The sequence below is a fragment of the Ambystoma mexicanum genome, chromosome 12 (genome assembly GCF_040938575.1).
Source record: "Ambystoma mexicanum isolate Mex_15411 chromosome 12, UKY_AmexF1_1, whole genome shotgun sequence".
Lineage (NCBI taxonomy): Eukaryota > Metazoa > Chordata > Amphibia > Caudata > Ambystomatidae > Ambystoma > Ambystoma mexicanum.
The window spans coordinates 825974856-825993683 of NC_090936.1; positions in this window are offsets into that span (position 1 = coordinate 825974856).

The following is an 18828-nucleotide window of genomic DNA, read 5'->3' on the forward strand; positions in this document are numbered from 1 at the left end:
CCTTCTACAATGCCTAGGTTTCATTATGACCCTAAACCACGCACAAGGCAACAGGAAAGCAAGGCCCTTATTTTTACTCCATTAGTTCACAAACAGAAAGGTTCTAGAGGTAGGAAGGCTGATATATACAGTAAAGGTTAAATTAAGGTGACATATGAACGTTGGCTAAGCGGAGAGCAGAACTCTAGACCCAGCTTCCTGGAAGTCATTGAGGCCAGCTTGTAACGTTACAGGGATGGGTATAGTGGTCTGGGAGACAGGAATCCTCTTTAGCTGAGGTTGGGTTTTTCTGCAAGTTGATCTGTTATGCCCAACCTTGTCTACGATTTTCAACCTGGGTTGCAGTTAATTTTCCTGTTAATGTAGTGCAGCATAGGGACCATATGTCTACAGGGAAGAGGAGCCTGCTCTCCAACTTGCATTTGCACATCTACTTGGTGTGTTAGAGCACTTTAAAAGAACTGAGTGACGCTGCTTTGCGTTATATATTTATTTTGTGCTTTGTGAAGTGCTAAAATTCATCTTCAGGTTTATTCAAAGCGCTTGTTTACAATGTAAAGGGCAACATGAAACCAATGTGAAATTACATATGAAAACATGATATAATATAACGTGACATAAAACAACATAACCCACAACTATAACAAACCCAGCAGAATCCCACAATCAAACATATTAAGAGGATGATCAATAAATGAATAGATAAATGAAAGTAAATCTGTGCCGAAATCCTTTAAAACCAAGGCATAGAATATTAGAAGAGTGGGAGGGTGCATGTTTGTCTTAGATTGTGCTCTTTGGTTGTTTATCAAAGATGTGTTGATTAAAAGGAAGGGAAAGCCGCCCATGATGCTGAGCCATATTCCATGAGGGAAGTTTCTAGTACAGTGGTGTTGTGGTACTATAGTTAATACTTGGCAGAGATGCTCCAACTAATCAGGACACCAGAACATGGGCGTGCACCAATGACCTCTGGCCATGTTCTCTTCTAGTCTCCAGCACCTCGCCCCAGGGACTGCTTTTTTTCTCACTTTCATCCATGTCCCACAAACCACTTCACCCCAAGTCCAACAACCCACGCACTCCGAATGACCTTAGCTGCCTCTTTCTCCTAGCTGTCCCCTGATGCTCCCTCAACACTGCTGTCCTTGCTTCTATGAAATTAGGAAAATGACTTACTTCCTGAACTACAATTAGCAACACGATGGGACCACCAAAGACCTAATAATGATAACCCCATAATTGGGGGTTTTGAGAGGTGGTAACATCTTGATTTGTTTCTATCTCTCCAAGCAATACTAACTGTATAATTTGTACACTTATTAATTGTATAAAACCAAAAATGATACTTCCTAATGGATTTAAACTCCTCATTTCTTTTTAGATCATCACTCATTACATACATTAAATCATACATACATTAAATAATCAAAAGCATAAGTTTCTATTTTTTTTTTACTTGTGTTTATCTACTTGAGTAGATTTTACAAGGATGCTGTTTAGGAGACTAATCTTGTTCAGTCTTTGAGATCAGTCCTGTTTGGTTCGTCAGTTTGAGAGTTTTTACATTCTTCCAGGGCTGTTTAGAGAATCTTGGACGCAGTTATTGCCCAAGAAGTTTTTGAACCACTCATCAGTCGGGCCTCCAAACCTCCTCTTCTAAAATGGTGGACTCTGCTAGTACCAGTCGTACATATGCTCTTCTGGATTCAGGGATTTTCGTAAAGTTCATTAGAAGATGGCAAACTGATTTGATTTGATTGCTTTTTTTGCACAGTCTGCATGTGTTTGCGTCAGACTGGCCTCTGATGTAAAGAATTTCATTTGTATGGAGAAGATTTAATTGAGCACTTAGGAAGAGTTGACAAATATCTGTTTGGGAATCTTTAGTATTGCGGAACATCGTTCAGTTTCGTTGAGTGGGCTGGCAAGTGCCCCAGGAGTTTGTTTTCGTTTGCTACGTCTAGTGGAGATCCATTCTAGTTCCACTAGTTTTCTTTTGATTTTGCATGGATTTGTAATTAGATCGTCCTCGGAGCAAGCGATTTGGTCGAGCTGTTAGCTGATCTTTGTTGCCCATTTTGTTAAAACTTTACATCTGTCTGCTTTCCATTCTGAGTCAATCATTTTGTATATTGGTTGACCTTGGGGCAGTCTCGTTTTCCTGAATAGGGGATACTGTTGAAGTCCACTGTGACTTTGAGGGAAGCCAGATCAAGTTCTCTCCTGATTACTGCCATCGAAGTTGACTTGGGCAGGTTTAGCACAGATCTCCGAAAGAACCCCTCAATTTTTTGCCAAAGTGATGCCAGAATTGTGGGCATGGCTTTGCCACCGTATGTTAAAGCTGGGATGATTTTTGCCTTGTAGAATTTTAGAGTTGGAATTAGGGAAAAGCGTCCAAATTTCTTTTCTAGTATGCAAGCCTGTGTTGCTAAAGGGCAGGTTTTTGCCCAGAGATGGTTTTGCATGCAAGCTTCTGTTGAGGAACTGTCCATGATAACGCCTAGATATCTGAAGTGGGAACTTTTTCGATCTGTACCTTTTCAAGATTCCATTTTAAAGTGCTAGTTCTTTTTGCTTTCTTCTCCAGGATCAGGATTTTTGTTTTGGTCTTATTTAGCTCTAGGTTTGATTTGCTGATGTAGTCTGACAGGTGACTCAATAGCCTCTGAAGGGCGATCTGAGTTTGATCTAGCAATGTTATGTTGTCTGCATACATAAGATGCAACACGAGTGTTCCCCCTATTTTTGGAGGGAAAGCTCTGATGTTAGGGCATGCATCCTTGTAGTCGCCCAGAAAGGCCACAAATAGTGCTGGGGAGAGTGGGCAGCCTTGCTTGACTCCTCTGCATGCTGGAATCTCTGCTGAGAGTAGGCCATTTCAGTTCAGTTTTACTCTCATAGTTGTAGCCGTGTGGAGAGCTCTCATCGGTGCTAAGATGTTTGCAGGACAGTCCAGGATTGAAGCTTTGACCATAGCAGATCTCTATCGACTAGGTCAAAAGCTTGTGTCAAGTCTATGAACGGCAGGAAAAGTCTGGAAGAGGTTTCTAAGGTTTTGATTTTGACAATGCTTAGGGACATTATGTTGACTGTTGTCGATGAGTTTTTCTTGAAGCCTGCTTGGAGGGGATCTGCGCAAGGTTTTGTTGTTGCCCAATCTTGGAATCTCTTTAGAAGGAGCGTTCCAAATATCTTGCCGATGGTGTCCAGAAGGGCAATTGGGCGGTAGTTACATGGGTCTGATCTGTCGCCTTTTTTGTAAATGGCTACCACTGTTGACGAAGTCCACGATCTCGGAATCGATCTTTGCGCTGAGCGCCTGTTGAAGACCAAGCTGATAAACGGGGCGCACTTTGTCGGGAAGTTTTTGAGATCAATATTGGTCACTCGATCAGGGCCCAGGGCTGTCGAGGCTTTGAGTCTGCTGATAATTGTGGTGATGTCTTCTATATTGGAAACGTCTGCCCATAGAGCGTCATGGTTGTCCTGGTAGATCAAACCTGGGGACTTGGGGGCTTGGAATAGTATCTCATAATGTTGTTTCCATCTGTCTTCACTGACGCTGTTTGACGGCTCAGATTCTTTATGATCAGCTGGTGATTTCACGAGGGCCCAGAATTCCCCGGCATTTCTGCCCACCCCTTTTTTTAAAATATTTTCTCTGAGTGTTTTTGGTAGAGGAGGGATCAATGGTATTTTATCTATGCTTTGTATTTTTTTGCTTCAGTTGTTAGCTGGAGTTTTAGTGCTGGCGTTTTGAAGGTTCTGAATTTTCTTTCTGGTTGCCTTAGGATGGCGTGCTTGGTGACCACTAGTTTCTCGTACTGATGAGTACCCCTGAAATGTGGAAGAGTGTGAGTTCTTGGCTTTTCTTTGTAGGGGCTTAAGAGCGGTTGGTAATCAATGCCCGCTGTTGAGCAATCTTTAACATTGACTGTGGATTGATAGCTCAGTGTCAGTTGTTCAACTCTACCAGCGGTCATTCTGAATCGGTTGCCCTGAGCGTTGCGCTCAATGTTTTCCTTCATTGTTGGATTAGTAGGTTAGTTGGAGTTCCATGTAGCTCGTAAGAGATTGTGATAGCTCGCTGATGTGCAAATTACTTTTAAAGTTGTTATTAATTTCAGCATTGCGTCTGTAGTGAAGATGTAATCAATCGTTCCCTTAAGGTTGTCTCTCTCCCAGGTGGGGTGTCTTCCCAGGTTAGGGGGGGCCAGATCTATGTTGTGAAAGCCTTGTGAGGTCATCAATTTGTTCCAGAGGGTGCCTCCTTTCTCAGATGTGTATTTTTTTGTCAGATCTGCTGAGCCAACGGCTCGTTTATCGTGCATTTTGCATTGAGGTCACCACAGATGATGATGTGAGCGATCTGGTTGTCTGCATAGATCAAATCGATTACTTTTTCCATTGTTCTCAGAAAAGTTTTCTCCTCGATCGCTTGTGGGTTCCTGTAAGTATTTATTATGGCTAATTGAGTGATCAGTTTTTTAGCCGAGGTTGGATCATAATGAGCCCAGTTGGTTCAGACCGCCAGGTACTGGACTGAGGCCAATAGTGTTTCCTGGATTTTAAAGCCGCTGCCCGCGCGAGCTGACAATAGCAGACCTGAAGATGGACACCCCAGCCTGTTTTTAACTGCTTGGGTAAATGCGGTGTTGAAGCCGTCCAGATGGGGTTTTTCCGTCAGCCATAGTTCTTGCAGGGCAAGTAGGTCGAACTGGCCTAAGTCTATTCCTCCTTTGGTCATAAGGTGTTTGTATCCACATGTGTTCCAGGAAGCGATTTTGAGGATAGTTGCTGTTAGGTTTGAAGAGGTTGATGTAGTCATATGCAGGGGCACAACTTTATGGGCCTCTGGTTGCTATTTTTTTGAAGTGGTGGATATGACCTTTGGCAACCACACCCACAGCTGCTTTAATGGTGCTGGAGAGGAGGCCTTTTGCAGCGTGGTGTGCGAGATTATTTCAATCGCGGAGGACGCTGCTCCTCCGTTTCGGCTTCCATGCCTTGCTGAGTCTTGCGTGGTGAAAGTGACTTTTAAGGCAGCATCGTTGGTGTATCTGGTACATTTTTCACATCTTGGACTGTGCTGAAGCAAAGGAGCTCAGCACTTGGATGCTGGAGTGTGGGGAGTATAGTAGTTTTTGGTTACTTTCTCAGTTCGACTGTCTGGGTTGTCTTTGTGCATTCTCTTGTATTTGCACAGGCGTTCTGTTCTAGATATAGTGTTAAGTCGTCTGATGAGAGGTGGCATAGGGCTTTGTTGTGGCTGAGGATTTTCAGTACTGTCCCTCTTTTCAGTTCTAGGGCCTCTTGGTTTCGGCCAATTTGTTCCATTTTCAGGATTATAGTTGGAGGGTGTTTGCTCCTGGTTTGGTTCATAGCAGATTTTTGGTGTCCTCTCAAAGTAGTTTGGTATAACTGCTCTCTGACAGTGTCATTTTGATGTCCGACCTTATGAAAGTTTGTGCGGTGGGGCTCGTGGTATTTAACAGGTGAAATTCTCCTTAGACAGGCCGCATGGCTTTGAGAGTGATGTTCTGATTCACCCTCTGATCTTCTTAATTGGCAAGACGGCGAATAATTGTGTTGAAAATGCAGGCTCTTTCATTGTTTAATTTAGGGCTTCTCTTTCTACGATGGATTGGAGATCTCATATGTTTCGATCGTTCTGGCGAGGCTCTGGAACGGATGCTGTGGGCCTTGGTAGCAGTTCAGACCGAGGATGGTGTTTCCTTTTTTTTCTCTCGAGTCATGGACAAAATGTTGCGATATGTTCATCGGCCAGAAGGTCCTCTGTAGTGGAGTTCGACGCTTCACTTCTATTCCAGCTCCTTGTGGGGTTATTTGGGAACAATTCTTGCGTCTTTTGACGAGGTGGTGTTGAGATTGTGGTGCGGTCGCTGGATTTTAGATTTGGAAGGTGAGTGTGGGCTTGGGGCCCATTTTGGGGGTATTTGCAGCTTTCCCTGTCACTGAGTTGCCCTCTGGGGATTGTATTCAGCATTTGGACATTTTCCAGGAATGGAGTGTTGTCCATGGGTGAGTGGAAAAGGGGAACTTCGTTTCCTTTGCTCGGTAGGGGATTGGTCGATAAATGAGAACTTGGAATTGTTTGCAGACCAGGAGACTTTGGGGGTGGAGTGACTGGACTGCTTGGTAAGTTATTTTCTTGAGGGCTTAAAGTGGGGGCAGGGACGTTATTTGTGTTTTCGACCTCAATGATTTCTGGGCTCCACTCTGCAGGTGGAAGGGTGAGGGTGCAGCTATTTCAGCAATGCTCCTGGTGCCAGGATTATTCTCTGAAGCAGTCACCTGAGGATTTCCTGTTTTGCGGATCTTGAGGGGCCGAGGGGAATCCTGGATTGTTTCTCATATCTCTGCATCGTACAATTCTAAAAGGTTATGTTTCCTTTTGCTCTGTTTTTTGAAAAAGTCTTACTGTGAATTGCTTTGCGAGGGCATTATGAACAGTTTTTTTAAAGTTATTTGCTTTCTTGATATCGTGTTGATTTTTTTTTTCTTTTTTTTCCTGCTCGAGAGAGTGCCCAAGTTCCTTTTTGTCTGTGGAGGGGAGTTGAGGTGACTTTTGCTCATCCTGTTGCATAAGAGTTCTCTCAGAGCTGTTACTTTTCTTCATGCTTTTGTTGTATTTGCAGCTGGGCTTTAGTTCAGGGTTTAGGGTAGCTTTTGGCTTTGTGAGAGGTTTGTTTTTGTTGGTTGGAGGGGATGGAGGTATGTTTTCTTTTGTGTTTTCTAAATCCACCCACTCATCTGATTGCTGTTCTTCTCAGGAGTTTTGAGGAGTCGCCAGACTTTCCCCCGTTCTGTGGTTCACGGTTACTGCTAGGGCCGCAATATCCTTACTGGCCAGGAGGGGGATCGAGGAGGGGCTGTCTAGACTTGCGTGAACAAGAGCGGCCGTGAGCACCCGCTTGACTGGCGTCTTCAGTGCCGCTTCCGGAAAGAGCTGCATGGGGAGCGCAGGGTGAAGCTTCTCCAGTGAGTTTGCGATTACCCCCCACCCCTTTGAGTCATCAGGGGAGATCACCAGCGGCAGGGGGCCGCTTCAGATGGCAGATGGAGTCCTCTGAGATCCGTCTTCTGAGGCAAGGAGACCCAGGGAATTTGGAAGGGGTTCTTTCTCCATGGGGGCAAGCGCGCTCTCTGACCTTCCCTCTTCCTCCCCCCGGGCAGAACCTAGCACCGTCAGCCATTTGACTGGTGGTGGAGGGGATGCGTACACAATGGGGCGAAGGCGAAAAGGGGTCCAGGGTGCTGAGGTGGGGTTCTTGGTGGCATTGTGTTGACTGTGTCCAGCCTGTGGGCGCTCATGGGACTGTGGAGGGCACCTAACACCAGTCCCTCCAGGTGCTGCTTGAGAGTCGAGTAGCCCGGTTTAGCACTGCTCGGTCTTGTGGTCAGTGTAGAAGTCTGTGAACGGACCGGGGAGGTGTTGAGCCCGGCTCCCTGGAGGATCGACTTCTCGAACGCTCGCAAATAGTCCCTTGTCTCATAGGGATGCCTCGAGTGCTTCTCAGTGGTCTTTTTTCACCCATACCTTCAGACACAGGGATGAGTCTTGCGCTGGGCATGGGGGCTGATTTCACTGTGTCTGCCATCGGGCTGGTGTGCTGTCAGTCCTGTCAGAGACTGCAGAGACTGAAACTCCCTCAACGACTGGCTGTGTGGCCACTCCGTGGCAGGCTGTTGATCTTAAAGATCCTCCCACACAGGGAACCGTAGAGGTAGTAGAAAGACTGCTGGCTACTGACTGAAAGAGTAAAGTACGTAGAGAGAGTGGACTGCAGAGATGCAGCTCCCTCAGCGACTGCTTCCGTGGCCGCTCTGCGGCAGGCTGGTGTTCTTAAAGATCCTCCCACATAGGGAAGCATAGAGGTAGTAGAGAGACTGCTGGCTACTGACTTAAAGAGTAAAGCACGTAGAGAGAGTGGACTGCAGAGACTGCAACTCCCTCAGTGACTGGCTCCACCTCTAAGTTTCTAAGATTTTGTATTTCAAAATATTATTACATCTCATTATTATTTTTATCTCATTATTTTGACTTTCAGTCAAAAACCTATATTTTCATTTATTTCTTATGTCCATCAAAATTCATAATTGCAGTTTTAGTAATATCAACATCTGCATTATGTTGTTTGAAGAATGCATGCTTTTCACTGAATGAATATTTCATAGCTCAGAGGGTTTGATCCAAAATCTCTGTTTTGTCAGCAAGCAATAGATACATTTTCCTATGGATCCCAGTCTTTGGTGGGTTACATTTCTTTGTTTCATACAAACCTGATTGACATCTGAGAAGAATCAATTGTACAATGTAAGTGCTCTTCTGTCAAACTACCCATGTTCAAGCACCTGATCCTAGTTCAACAGCTGTGTCTAATTCTACTAACACAGAATGCAGCGACGGTGTCTTCCCCCAATTTTCCACTTTCTGCCACAGTTAGATTCATCAAATATATCAAAGGCATTTGTTAAATTGATGAAGCTGCTATAGGATGGTGATTACTCCCATAATAATACTTAAGTAGAAGAATGTTTACAGCTAATAGATTGTGTGGAATCTCCACATCTGTAATAATGCATGCTTGGTTAACAGGAATCAAGCAATTTGTTCAGCCTGTACAAGACGAAGGGCCTCATCACGAGTTGGGCGCTAACACCAGCATCATTATCGCTGGCACTATTAGCCCTACTGCCAAACCCCCCAGTGCTATTAGAGCCGGATCACGGGTTTGGCGGAACGGTTAGTGCCCATTCCCCATTAGGGCCCATTCAGGAATTTCCCATTCCCCATTGGGCCCAATGGGGAATGTTCGCGCTATTACCACTGACGGATTTCACGCCAGAGGTATTAATGTCAAAAATCAGCAAAATTGCAGCGGATTTGCCCCCAGCTCAGAGCTAGGAGGAAATCCACCAAGGCTGTGATTTGGGGGACCCAGCAGATGTGGCGGTAATAGCGTTACTGCCGTATTTAAGGGTTACTGCCAAACTTGTGATGAGGCCCTAAATGTGGGCAGGGGGTTCTGTGATACTATCCTCTATATGGTTGGGGCAGAGGCACAGATGCACCCCAGCCAAGGCTATCAAATGGTAGTAGTGGATGAGCAACCAAGGCTGAGACTCTGAGGAGGTGATGCAGGCTGACTCTTAGGTACAGTGAATCCCACAAAGGAATGTCTACACAATATGTAATGTGCTAGTGTTGATCTTGTATTAAATGATATACGGTTTAGATGAATGAACACAAATAAATAAGACTTACTTTGTACTCAAACTCTACTCAAATAGTTATACAATATATACATTACTATGGGGTACCACAGTTATTCTTAGTTTGCAATAATGCATCATTAGTAGCAGTTATTAAAATGCATTACAATTACTAAACACTGTTAAACCCCACAGACATGAATGTGGAACTGTAGGTAATATCTTAGAACATTGGCAGAATACTTTTCAGAGTAAAAATGCAATTTTGTGTGGAGATCCCCCCACCTGGGCATTCTGCAATAAAAGGTAAGTTATACTTTGATTTTATATTAATGCCCTTATATGTTCATAGATTGTCTGCTTTTGTTTCTACAGATCTCACCACCCAAAGTACCTGGGAAGCAACAGGAGAGCTGGGCCAAGACACATCTGTGACACCTGGATGGACCCTGAGGGAGGAATCCCCTCTTCCCCATCACAGTACCCTGGGTGCCTTGGGCGGTGAAGTGCTGGAGTCTCTCAGATTTACTCAACAATGCTTCACAGGGATGGATCCACTCTGGAATAAGAAGACACTGGGTTATCATTGTCGAGTAGATGAAGGGAACCAAGCAGTGTCGGAAAGACAGCAGTGAAGGTCTGTTGTGATGGTCTCCTTGGTTGGGCTACAACACCGGCAATGGATGTCCCACAAAGCTGAAACTCACTGTGGACCTTGACAAGCTTGGAAGGTTAGAATGAGTCCTATGGTTTTCCTTGATGACCTTTGATGGTGACGGGTGCAGAAGTAGGTGTCAGGTTTTGGTAATTTGCAGGTGGCTGCCTTTCAGTTCTTTGTAGCTGTGGCAAAGATGACAGGATGGCTTCTGGTGAATTGGGCTCAGGCACTTGACTTCTCTGTGGGCCACCACCAAGTTTGTACCCTTGGGACTCGTTCTTCAGTTCGGGATGGTGGGAAACCCACAGGCAGGCAATTCTCTGCAGGCAGCGACACTGGACTTCCTCAGCCATTGCAACATGGACAGATGTCATGTCTGCCCTGCCACTTAAAGATTTCCTCATTCAGATAGAACTTGCCAAGCTATGGGCACTATGCAAGGGTACCCCCCACTTCTGGGTGATGTGATACAAAGCATTCTAGCTTTCCTCTGGTCATAGATAGACTCTGGCACAGGATGATGGTGGTGGAACATCTTGGGTTTAAGATGTCCAGTCATTCTTCTTCTGGACCCACAAAGTTACCTCTGCAGGACTGCAGGCACTCAGGACAGGCTTCCAGGACACTTTGTTGAACAACAGAAGTTGCACGATGTCCCCTCATAGCTACGGGAAGAGGTTGCCTGTCCAGGTCCTCTCTTGATCTGTCCTTGAATCAGCACAGCAGCCTTTTGATTTGATGAAGAGTTGCAGCCACATACTTCTTCCTCCAGCTGGATTCAGCAGACAAGCTTTTGACTTCTGACTTCTGTCTTCAGCCTTCTGACTTCTGATACAGAGGTAAGTGAGGGGGCTTCTGTTATACACAAATCCCCCATTCACACAGAATGAGATAGGCTCTGTTAGCCAATCATGCACTAGGGCATTCATCATGCTGCATCCAATCAGGCTTCCAGGCATTCAGGGCATTCACCCAAAACCAGACACTAAAAATAGTGAATGTGTACTGGGGGCAACTCCCAGACTTTCAGAGCACACACTGCATTCACTCCAGTTTCAGAAAGCATTGTGTCACACAACCCAAACCAGACAACCACAACACAGAATGTGAATTGACTCCCCTTTCTATTAATTCAGGTCCAACCTCTAAGGTGTACCCAAAACAAGCAATCCCTGCAATCCCTGGGAAGGCTCCTACTAGTCTTGCAGGGGCAGCCCCAGAGCCATATAAAGTACTTCCACCCAACATCCAATCAGGGGGAGGGGGAAACAGGACTTTGAGAAACAAGAGAGAAAGAGAGAAAGCCATGTGGCTTCAGTAGCCATCTTGCTTTTGTTCGGGAATCCATTCATTCTTACAGCAGGGCCTGGGTATCCAAAAATGTTTGAGTTCCAGTACAACTGCAGAATGATCATGTAACTGACACTAGCCCATACCCTGCTCTATGTGCAACCCACAGGTGCCGATAAACACACACTAGGGGTGCCAAGGTGTACCCCTAGCCATGGGTGCCATAGGAGTATCCCATAGGTCTTGCTGACCAGTAATAAAAATGAAGATCTGCACTGACAGAGGTCCATACTGAACTCCTGTCGCAGAAACATACACTTAAAAGCACATGCTGGGAAGTAGTGGGATGCCCTGACCGCTGACCCTCCCCCCAAGCCTTTCCCGCATCACACAGCCCATTCCACCGAGATATCTAAAAGAAGTTTAAAGAAGATTTGTATGACTGCATGTCAGAGTGCAATTACCCTGTATTTTTGGGGATTTGCTTTATCAATCACTTGTAGATGGACCCAATTATACTTCTTGTATTAATGTATAAGAATATTAAACACTTAATAGCGCTTTTAACATATTTCTTAAAAAATGTGATTTTTCTTAGAAGGCCCATAGCACTTTCACTAATGTGTACTGCCATAAAAGCTTTCATCTCCATATTATTATTATATATATTGACTTGTTCATTCTTTGTCTTAATTTTTACAGCCTCCCTATTTCCAAAACACACAAATTATTGGAATAATCCCAGTACCTGATATACAATTTTCATATGAGCTTCCCATTTTTTATGTCAGAAGCATATATGATGTTCCCAAACCATTGTTTAGTGTTTGTTGCATTAATTAGATCATGTCAATTAATGTCTATAAAGACATGTTTTTCCAATATTTTAATATTTGATGTGGCTTTTTTTTATTTTTGACTGAGTCCAAACAGTTCTCCTTTTAAATTAATCTTTTTATAGAGTTTATCAAACTATCAAATGAAGAACATTGGAGAATGATGTATTGATTTTCATTACTTCTAACTTTACACAAAATATACTTCACATATTTTACACAGGACTTTACCATAAATTAATAACATACTATACAATCCAAGCATTCCCTTTTTGGATCCAATGATGTTAAACCTCCGTTATGGTTAAACACACAGGGGTCCAATACCTTTAACATTTGTTCTAATACTCTGGTTGCTCATTATGATGAATCTTATGTTATGCTCTGTTATGTTCTGTTCGGTTTGGTTCTGTTATGTTATGGCATGGTATGGTATGTTATATGGGTTTTATAGCATGCAGAGAATTACCCAAAGTTGTCATGGCACTATAGAAATTATTTATCAGCATAGCCTCATCCACTTCAAAAGTGGTCATCTAGGGTTCACCCTAGAAAACAGTACTCTTTTTCCATACTGGTCCAGTTGAATGTCCCTGCAAGATGATGACGATTGTTACCAAATCAAGAAAGTACTTTTAGAGAACTTGAATACTTATACGTATATTTATTTATTTTATTTATTTATTTATTTATATTTATATAGCGCGCAAGCAGCCCAGGGGCATTGAGGCGCTGTTACTTGCAATAACTTAGTTACATGGTACATATGATAGCGATTGTTGACACATTATGAATAGTACAAGAAATCATACTGTTGTTACAAATATTGCATTTGGTCGTATATTACAACATATATGATAAATTCGTGCTGATGTGTCGGTCCTTATGTGAAGAGGGTAGTTTTGAGTGTTTTGCGGAAGGTGGTGAGGGAGTCCTCGCCACGAATAGTGGGAGGTGGGCATATTTAGCTGTGTTATCTCCTGGGCAGTGGCCATTTAAGAAAATTAAGTAATTTTGTTTACACAGTGTTAATAAGTCTTTTCTTAATGTGGGCCCTATCACTCTTTGGAATATTACAGCTAGTACATTGTGTAGGACTATATCATACTCTTCAACCCATAACAATCTATTCCACCATTAAATCCATCTAGTGGGATAATTAAACCATTATGACATTTTTTTAACTCAAAGTTTATAGTCTAGATTCAGTGGCTCAACTGTTTGCATACAGGTGGAAATAAATATTGATAACTTTGACAGAAGTGGGTTCTATCTGTGAATATAGCATTTATTCCATCATCATATAGTGGGACGTTGCTTCTTTTTAGACATTTGTTGGTATACAATTTTTGAGAATAACACAAGTCCACCACATTACCCAGGATTAGATTTAAGAGCCTGTTCAATATAACAAGACACATGTATTGCAAGCATATAAATGCATGTGATTTAATGAGTATAACATATTATTAAACTGATGTTTTTCAGCTAGTTCCAAGAAGTGTATTCCCAAATATGTACTCATGTCTTATTAACTATCTTTTCAACATTGCTGACAACTAGGACCAATGTTCAAAAGACTCCAAGTTCTTTCTTTGTCCTTAATTTTTTGATTGGATCTGATCCAATATTTGTTTTTTCCCTACATTAAGCACATTTTTAGATGTGATAACTTAATAGTGAATAGTTTAACATCTTTCTTCACATGACCCACCTTTCCTAAATTCATTTCAAGTTTTTAGCCTACAGCATGATGGATATCTGTATGGCTTCTTATTCATTTTCTAAATACATACCAATTTCCATCGTCCAAAAGAATATCACTGAATTTTTTAAAAAAAGTTAAATAAATGTTCAATATAATTCTGAATCTTTCCTAGATTCCCATTTTCAGCTTTGGCATTTTTAAAGATGCATCTCTCCTTTTTCATGTCATACTGCTTCCTATTTTTATGTATCAATGCATGATTCTAAGCGAGATGCTGTTTCATCACCTATGTTTTCAAGTTCCATCACAACAATACATAGTCATTACATTTTATAGTAAAAAAATAATCCTTGCTATAAAAACTATTTTCCTTGCTTCAAACATTCACATGCTCTCTTAGTTGTATTATGTATTTTAGGAAATTTGATTGGTGGTCAAAATCCTCCAAAGATTTTTCATTAACGTAAGACTATATAATACAATTTGGTGAATACAGTCTAAGAAGTTTACTGTTAAAGTGTATAACTCTCATCATTTATAAATGGTATTGCCTAATCTCATGCGAATTTAGATGTGTTTCTATTTATTATCTTTACATTTCAGCTAATGTTCATATCCCTTTAAGGGGACACATTTTGCAACATCTAGAGGAGATTTGTCAGTTATTAAGTACTGGACACCATTCTGCTCTAAAAAAGGCATTGCTTTTTCATGTTTCTTTCTCTAGGAACACCAACCTCACTTTTTTGTTTAATGTATGGTCACATATTCAGATTTGAATGAGCTTCATTGAATTGTACCAATTAACTAATATTTAATTTGTTAACTTATTATGATTTGTTGAAATGTAATCCACCATAGACATCCGTACTTCCTCTTTAAAAATAGAATATTTGTATGGTAAGTATTTACCTATCTCTCTGTAGAATGTATCTCCTTTATTTGAACAGTCATATAACTCTCATTAAGGCATACATTCAACACATTTATATAGTTATATTTAAAGTATCTTTTTCATGATGTAGTTCAGCTAATACATCACCTCTTTTTAAAAAGCAACTTTAATGTATCCACTTCTGTTTTGTCAGTCACCGTCTTTTCCACATTTTTTATTCAGGAACGTATTAGTGGATTCCTTTTATTTTAACAATTCACCTCAAATAGTTATGTTATTCTTTGTTCCCTTGTCCACATTCTGCAATGTTTTCACTTATGATTTGGGATTTATCAAGATTGTTCTAATTCTTAATTTATGTAAGACTGAATCTAATTGAGGCATATCCTCTTTTATTAACAACACATTGGACCTCATTTCAAGTATGCCAGTAATAAATTGCAGTTACCGCATGCCAATGCCACCGTGTCTGTCAACCCTTGGTGCCAGAAATACTGTATGATTCTGTGTTGGAGTGCACATACACTCCTGCATGCCAGAAACATTGGCACTGGCATGCTGGTAATTCCAACAACCCACCCAAAATGCCAACCTTGGCATCCATGGTGCTGGTGATTCTGATTCCGGCATCACGGTCCTGAGGCCACCGGCACCGGTAACAATGGTACCGCAATTACCATGACCAGAAATACAGTGATTGCTGGAACAGGAAATCGACCGGCGGCCATTAATAAAACACAATCCATTGGGATCTTGAGAGGACAGGCTGCAGAGCAAAATCCTGAGCACAGAATCTAACAATACAGCATAGCATCAAGAGTCAGTGCAATTCGGAGGTGCAAGCCACGCTTCAGTGAGGCAGAGCTCAACCTGCTGGCGTTCACCATTGTCCAACATGCAGATGAACTCTTCTCCCCTGACCAATGCAGGCAAAATCCCCCGCACTGTGCCTGACTGCCAGAAGAGCTGGGATGCCCTGCGCTTGAGGGTGCACAACCTCTTGTTGGCCCCCCGCAGACAGGGTATGGCCACAGGTGGTGGAAGCACATCCCCTATCCACCTACAGCCCTGGGAATAGACATACAGCAGTGTGCTGCACCTCGGGGCTATAGAATGGGTCAGTGCAGCGGAGGCCAGAACCATGACATCTGAGGAGGGTGGTGAGTAAACATAACCCCAATGTCACATCAACCTCCCTGTCCAGACTGCACCCACTACAGCAGCAGAATATGTCAAGTGTGTTGTGCACAACATCAATAAAGCTCTGCCGCCCCCCCATTTACAACCGGGGTGCACGCAATAACACACACCATCCCTAAAACCTCACACATACCCCAAATACATATACAACCTAGCACAGGGAACCTGTATTGCCAACAGAATGTGCTCCTGCTGCCACTCAGTCACACATCCACCTGCCACAGGAAAATTGGTGTATGTCCACCGTGCTAGCACTGGCACAAACTCATGTCAGTGCCAAGCACCTTCACCACCCGCATATGACCAGCGGCACACAACAAGGAAACATGTGACTCCCTCGTCTCAGCCAGCCTGACCCTTGAGCACACATTTTCACCTATCCCTGTAAGTGCTGCCGGCAGTAGGCACATGGTGACCCCATCCATCGCACAGCCCTCCCCAACATGACATCACACAGCATGTGTGCCACACCTCTAACACCTTATCCAGCAATTGCCAGTATACCACGACAGTAAATGCGGCATAGAACACACCATGTACATACGTCACACATCCACCTGCACAGCATGTGTGCACCATGCCATGTACCCCGCAATGTCCCTTACATAGCACTGTCATTAAAAAGCCAAAGCATTAATCTCTGTCTCATCAATCCACACTCATCACTGATGACCTGCCTTACTGACTCCCTTAGGCACATCATCTGGCAATGAGGATGCCCATCCCAGCACCTCTAGAGGCACCAGGTGTTGACGCAGAGGAACCCAAAGGCCCACCACCACAACCACTTCAACCAAGGACTCCACAGCCTCAACAGGCACAACAGCAACTGCGACCCCAGCTGGTTCTGTAAAGCAACCTCAGACCCGAGTGGTGCCCCCAGTACAGACACCTGAGGCCCCAATGGTGCCCACAGTATGGCCACCTCAGGCCCCAGTGGTGCCACTACCACAGCCACAAGGCCGTGCACATGCATGCATTGCAGAGGACAAAGATGATGACCGTGTTGTGGAAACCGGAGATAGCACCAAACACAGCATTGCGGCGGCCCTGCTGTTCAGCCCCATGGGCCCAATCAGACCACAACGTCCCCCTTTCCCAGTGTGAGGGATATTGATGGTCGACTCACCAGGATGGAACAACGGCAGGATGCCCTGACATCCCTGGGGCAGCACCACCTCAAGGAGGTGCAGCTGATGTGCGAGAGCATCCAGGCCAGTGGAGTCCATAATGCATGTACACTTGGTCGCTGTACGTGTGCCATCGTACAAATGTAAAGGAGGGTACAGGAGTGGAACAGTGTGATGTCATCCATCACAGGCAATGGCCAAGTTACCCCAGGCTTTCCTGGACTGACAGCCCATGGCACTCGCCCCTCCGCACCATCCACAAGCACACCTGCAAGTTCAGTGCAGAGCAGCCCAATATGGCATTCCATGCAGGTGTCCCGCTCAGAACACAGCCGCACATCTGACCCAAAAAGGGGAAGAAAATAGGCCATGGAGTCATTTGTTCCCTGTCTGTGACTCGTGGAAAAAAACAGTTGCCTAGAGACGGATGTGGAGGGGGAGCAGGGAGGGATAGTTGGGGGGCAGTGGGAAGGGATAGTTGGAGAGGGAGAGTGAGGAGGGATAGTTGTGGGGATAGTATTGCGAGTTAACCCGTTACACATTTGTATATATTTTCATTGCACAAATTACAGTTGGTGTTGCAAAGAAATCATGACTGGACATTTATTTTTCAGTGTTAAGTGAGTGATTTTATTAATGTACAGTGACCAGTGCCCAGTGTGCTAGATGGCGTGTGCCGCATGTGTGACAGGTGCTCAGAAGTAGTGGTGTATAAATTCATCTCATGCAACATGTCCATCCTGCCATCACATGCTGTGAAATTGGCAGCTCCTCATCACTATCCTCCTCTGCCTCTGGTGGGTGCATGTCCATTCCTAGGGGTAATGGGATGTTGCACCTAATACACATGTTGTGCAACATAGCACAGGCAAGGACAATCTTTCCCAGCTTTACAAGGATGTACATTAGTGCTCCCCCCTATTAGCTCAGGCAACGGGACCTCACCTTTAACAGGCTAAATGTCTGTTCAATTGTGCACCAAGTAAGTACATGGGCACGGTTGTAGGCCTGCTCATGAAGTTGTGTGGTTGTCTCACGGGGGTCATTAACCATGGCATCATGAGATAACCAGCATGTCCTGCATGGGATCAACAGAAAGTGTACAATGTCATACTTCTGCCCATATCATGTTGGTATAGGCTTATAGTGTTCACTTAAGCAAACATAAATGCCCATGGAAAATGTAGTTTAACTAGCATATGTCCTATTTTGGGTACCAGAAATGTGCAAAATTCAGTTTCGCTAGCATATGTCCTATTTCGGGTACCAGAAATGCACATTGTGAGAATGTGTGGCAGGCGTGTGGTGTGCAGTAGGTTTGACATCGCCCCTTCACACCCAACCTCTGATCCTTTCAGTACAACAAACACAAATGAAACTGGTGTATGTGTCATCATTGTGTTACAATGCAGTAATACCAATATGCCCAAGACACTGAATCATAGATATGTAATGGAAAACATTTTGATTTCCAATCAGATGCATATGTGATCAAGCACTTCTAATGGGCAGGGGACCGGGCTAATTGGTGTGCAGGCCAATGGTGGTATGTGGGTGGTAACATACGTAATCTCTGTGCATCAGGTGCTGTGGGTCTGGTTGACTGTGTTTGTGCTTCTTTCTGTCACTTTGGTGTGGTGCATTCTGGTACATGTAGTGCTTTTTTGTATTGGTGCACGGAATTGATGTTGGTATGAATGCACTTGATCATTTTCTTCAATTAAGAGATGCCTGTCAAGGCTTGCACTCAGGGATGATATTTCTGTGTTGCAACTTGAATAACACCTGTATACTTGCACGTTTAATGCACTCACAGCCCAAATTAGGTACAGCTCCCCATTACCTTTTTTTATCTTTACTTGTACTAT